A 6,000-nucleotide genomic window follows, 5' to 3' on the forward strand; every position below is an offset into this window, starting at 1 on the left:
AGTTCCTTACAAATCCTCCTAACTCTCTGCCTAATAAAAGATAACTCTTTGTCCCCAGTCACCATTACAGAGAAAGCCATGATCATTCCTCTAGTCACTCCAACTAGAAAGATGGTCTGGAGGAGTAACAGTCATCTAGGATTCCTCTCTCACCGGCAAGCCCACAAACCCATAAATTACCCCAGTCGTCCATCATCCCTTTGACAGCTCATTCCTCCTCCCCATCCTACTGCCTGAATTCAGCCTTTCATCAACTTTATCCAGACAGATGGGAGTTCCCTCACCTGTCTCCCAGTCTCTGATCTGAATTCCAATGACCCTCCTTCTCTCTAGCTGCCAGAGTTACTTTCCTAAAACCCAAATCAGATCACAGAATTTGATGTGACACCTAATTATTAATAAATGTTGTTAGATATCTTCTCATTCCACAAGCCGGTATAGCGCAAAAAGCCCTGGCCTGGGCTTTGTTAGTGTGTCCTCCCTTACTCCTTGCAGCCTCTCAGCTCAAAGACTATCTCATCTGTGACACTTGATTCATCTTTATAGGCGTGTGCTCAGTCTCTCAGTCGTGTCCGACTCTTTGCAACCCCGTGGACCGTAACCCGCCAGGCTTCTCTGTCCATGGGATTTCCCATGCAAGAATACTGGATTGGGTTGCCATTGCTTTCTCCAGGAGGAGATCTTCCCAACCTAGGGATCTAGCCCATGTCTCCTGTGTCTCCCACAATGGCAGGAGAATTCTTTACCACTACACCACCTACAAAGCCCTTGATAGGCTTAGAACTGCTCAGATGTCCCATATCCCCCAGCTGAGATTGACATGGCTAAGAGCCTTCAGAATCTTGGCTGTAATCCTTCCGGCTATTTGACCTTAAACAAGTTAGTTTTAATCTGTTTCTTAGTCCTCATTTGTAGAATTACTATAATTATACCATCTACTTCATAAAGTTGTTCTGAGGTGTAAATAGCATAACTCATATTAAAGGATTAGCACAGTATGTAGCACTTTAAATAGCTCACCAAATGTTAATTATGATGAATAGCATAATGGTTTGCATATGCATCTTTCCACCAGAGGATTACTTGCATATTCTGTGCAGCTTAAACACTCTCTGGCACATAATTTCAATTCACTATGTTTGTTGAGTATGTGAAAGAGATAACTGATAATTGAATCAACCACAATTTTGAGTTAGTAAGCAGAAATCAAATATCTGGTCAGTGCCCAAGAAATCTTTCATGTACTTTGGTATTGGCTGTTAAGATTTATTTAAAATTTTAGCATTTATCTAGTTTCCCTGCCTCTCTGACTTTAACTAGGAGCTTGAAAATGTGCAATAGAAATTGGGGAACCAACATCCTTTCCTCAAATAGAAATATTGGTGACAAGATGAGGATTTAAAGAAGACTCACCAAATGTTAGGAGTCTTACTTCCAAAATAAGTATTAGTCAAGATACTCCAAAGAAACAAAATCAATAGGAGATAAATATAAACATATGTATTTATATATACAGAGAGGGAGAAAATGATTTGATCATTTGTTTCAAGGAATTGGCTCATGCAATTATAGAGGCTAGTAAGTCCAAAATCTGTATGGCAGCCTGGCAACCTTGAAACCCAGGGAAGTGCCCACACTTCAGTAAGTCTGGAGACCGTCTACTGGCAGATGATCAGAAGGACTCTATTAGGAGAATTCCATGGCTTTCTCCTCACAGATGAGAATATTCAAGCTAAGAGTGATCGTAAAGCTAGTTAGCAACAGAGCTGCAATTCAGTCTCTCATCTTCCTGATTACTAAACCAAGTCACTGCCATTAAACCACAGTGCAACTCTCCAGGGACTATAAACTCTCCTGAAGAGAAAAATAGAAGGAAATAAGCATTCACAAATAGCTTTCTGAAAGTAAAGCAACATGAGTTTGAGTCTTTTTGTATTTTCTTTGTTCCTAAATGAATAACCACAAAGAACAAGCTATTTCTGACATGTCCATGGCAAATAGATGGGGGGAAGGGGAAACAATGGCATACGTTATTTTTGGGTGATCCAAATCACTGTGGAATATGACTGCAGCCGTGAAAATTAAAAGACGCTTGCTCCTTGAGAGGAAAGCTATGATATAGACAGTGTATTAAAAAGCAGAGGACATCATTTTGCCTACAAAGATACATAGAATCAAAACTGTGGTTCTCCAGTAGTCATGTATGGATGTGAGAGTTGGACCATAAGGAAGGCTGAGTGCTGAAGAATTAATGCTTTTGAACATTGGTAGAGTGGTAGAGTGGTGGTAGAGTCCCTTGGACAGCAAGATCAAACCAGTAAACCCTAAAGAAAATCAACTCTCAATATTTTTGGAAGGATTGATCTGAAGCTGAAGCTCCAACACTTTGGCCACCTGATGCAAAGAGCTGACCCATTGGACAAACCCTGATATTGGGAAAGACTAAGGGAAGGAAGTGAAAGGGTGACAGAGGATGAGATAGTTGGATGGCATCACCAACCCAATGGACACTCTAGGAGATAATGAAGGACAAGGAAGCCTGGTGTGCCACAGTCCATGGAGTCACAGAGTCAGACACGACTTAGTGACTAAACAACAACAACTTTTAATAATGGCTTTAAACCACATTGTGCAAAGCACAGTTTATTCCCTAAGTCAGTCTGCCTTTCAACCAAGTCAAATATTTCTGTCTCTGCCAGGGCTTCTATATGACTTGTAAACAAGAGTTAGAAGAGAATGTTTTGACTTACCTCTTACACAGGATGGGCTTCCCTTGTGGCTCAGCTTGTAAATAATCCACCTGCAATGCGGGAGACCTGGGCTTGATCCCTGGGTTGGGAAGAACCCCTGGAGAAGGGAACAGCTACCCACTCCAGTATTCTGACCTAGAGAATTCCATGGACTGTGTAGTCCACGGGGTCACCAAGAGTCGGACACTACTGAGTGACTTTCACTTTCACTTCAAATAGGATAATTCTTCTCTACCCAAGACATTCTTGTCTCTTTCCTCGTACTATTTTATCCTTGATATTCTAGCCAGACAAATGTCCTCTTCAGAATCATTCATCTCTTTGTTGATTTGGAGGAGGGATTGTGTTAGGTTTAAGCAATGAGATGCAAACAAGAATTCAGCCCACTGAGGCTAACAGAGAACCAGAGACAACTACCTTTATCAAAATATTAGTCTTTCTTGCAAGACCTTCTGTCTTGTTGTTACTGAACTCCATGGTTAGGATTGTTTCTCAGCCTCTCAGCACCTGATTGATACTAGAGATAACAAAATGAAACAAGCATGTAGGTCCAGATGTGAATAATAAAAAAGACACAGTAAGCATTTAGCTGTCCTCACCAACTTTTAGCCATAATTTGAAAATTTATACTGAGAGTTGGAGGGATATAAACCTAAGATTCTTTCTCAGAAACTTTAAAGACCCTATTTACATCACAGTGGAAGTGTTAAACCAGAATGGGATGGGCCACCCAGGAGATGAGTAGTCAGATTCTGTATCACCATTGAAATAATTAGTTAAGTGTAAGCATTTCATTAGAGTGAGGATATTTGCTTCATTAAGCAGCATACGATGCTCATGACCGTGAACAAAGTGTACCTGCCAACTTCCAATCATGGTGGCAGAGCAATAGACCCAGTAGACTGTCACACAGATAAAAAAGCAAAATCAACAGGGAAGCAAATTCTACAAAGTCTTACTTCCTGGAGGTACCTCACTTCTCTCAGTACGTGCATGCTAAGTAGCTTCAGTTGTATCTGACTCCATGTGATTATATGGACTGCGCCCACCAGGCTCCTCTGTCCATGGGATTCTCCAGGCAAGAATACTGGAGTGGATTGTCATGCCCTTCTCTAGGGGATCTTGCTGACCCTGGGATCAAACCCGTATCTCTTACATCTCCTGCTCTGGCAGGCAGGTTCTTTACCACTAGCGCCACCTGGGAAGCCCTCTCTCAGTAGTTGCACAGAAAGCTTTAGCAAGATCTCATTCAATCAACTATGTAAAATAGTCATTGTGTTCAGAGAATAAGGATTTTAGGGTTTAAATAACTCATGCTTTTGCTCTTTAAAATAAGCATCTATGGAAACAAGTTTGTTGATATTCATTGACAAGCATAAAATAAAAGATACGATCTATAGGAACTCTACAGGTTCAGAGAATAAACTCGGAAAACAAAATGACTAGGAGATTTCAAAAATGATTCTACTTTAGAATGTGGGAAGGCAGCAGTTACTTCTCTTTAAGGAGAGCTTGGAAACTGTGAGCAGGGAGGCCCAGATGCTGGGAAATGCCCTCTGGGCTGCAACTCAGCTCCTTTTTAGGTATGTTAACTACCGAAGAGCAACAACAATGCATTTCCAAATGTTTCAGGGTATTTTTAGTTTAAAAGCATAGAATATTTTTTATGCCTGTCATAGCAAGTATTGATTGATCAATGACTTGGTACTACATAAATGCTAGGGAACGCATGGCAAAGTAAGGGTGCCCATGTCCTACCTCCCAGGACACTGAGCAGAAAAGATGTGTCCTCCAGAAATAGACGCTAAGTCAAAATTTGACAAGTTGCTATGTCAAAACTGACAAGTGTGATGGTGTATCTGTTCCTAAATACATGCTCCTTAGTTTCCCTTTAAGAACTTTGAGTTCGCATGAGACAAGTGCTCAGGGCTGGTGCACTGGGAAGACCCAGAGGGATGGGATGGAGAGGGAGGCAGGAGTGGGCATCAGGATAGGGAACACGTGTAAATCCATGGCTGATTCATGTCGATGTATGGCAAAATCCACTACAATATTGTAAAGTAATTAGCCTCCAACTAATAAAAATGAATGGAAAATAAATAAAAATAAAAATAAAACACACACACACACACAAAAAGAACTTTGAGTTCACATGGGTGGATAGGTAGATAGATAGGCAGATAGATAGACTACGCATTCAAATGTATATTGTCATTCAAAATATTGCCACTTGAGATTGTATGTATTTTTATGATAGTGTCTACTTACCACACATTGGGAACTCTTGGGGAATTGCCTCCAAACAAATTTGTTAGTCACAAAGCATGCCTTCTATTCACAAAAGTAGGTTTTGACCAAAAACAGTACCATTATCCAAAATGAATTAGCAATTTAGTTTATCAAGCTTGGTTCCAATTGACTTTTCTACATTAAGGGAAAATCGACTACACTCTTGAAGAACAAAATGTCTTCTTGTTGAGAATATCCAAGAGTGATATGAAAGGCAAATCTGAAGTGGAAATTTGTACACAGTTTAATTCTTTTAACGAAAGGCAGAAGTATCAATAAAGGAAATGTAACAACTCTCAAAATTAGTACTCTGAAAACAATTACCACTTATTATACTTCAGGGATTTAAAGCACATGTAGAATTTCAGGCAAATTCTTTTCTATCCTGAGTCTTAATTTCTTCATCAGTAAAGTGGAAATAGCTGCACTTACCTCTCATTTTATCTCATGTGAGTATTGAATGAGGATATTAGTGGTTTATGACAATGCCTCACACCTACAAAGTATTCAGCAATGCTCTTTATTATCATTTGATAATAGGTACCTTGCAGCAGGCTTATTTTCAAGTCTACCCTACTACTTTATAGTCACGCATTCGTGTGTGCTAAATCACTTCAGTCGTGTCTGATTCTTTGTGACCCTGTGGACTGCAGCCCACCATGCTCCTCTGTCCTTGTGAATTTCCAGGCAAGAATACTGGAGTGGGTTGCCAAGGCCTCCTTCAGGGGGTCTTCCCAACTCAGGGATCGAACTCACATTTCTTACATCTCCTATGTTTGCAAGCGAGTTCTTTACCACTAGCACCACCTGGAAAGCCCGGCTTTATAATCATACTTCCCATAGATTCCCTGGTGGCTAAACTGGTCAAGAATCTGCCTGCAATGCAGGGGATATGGGTTCAATCCCTGGGTTGGGAAGATCCCCTGGAGGAGGGAAAGGCTACCCACTCCAGTATTCTGGC

The sequence above is a fragment of the Dama dama genome, chromosome 31, assembly GCF_033118175.1.
Source record: "Dama dama isolate Ldn47 chromosome 31, ASM3311817v1, whole genome shotgun sequence".
Taxonomy (NCBI): domain Eukaryota; kingdom Metazoa; phylum Chordata; class Mammalia; order Artiodactyla; family Cervidae; genus Dama; species Dama dama.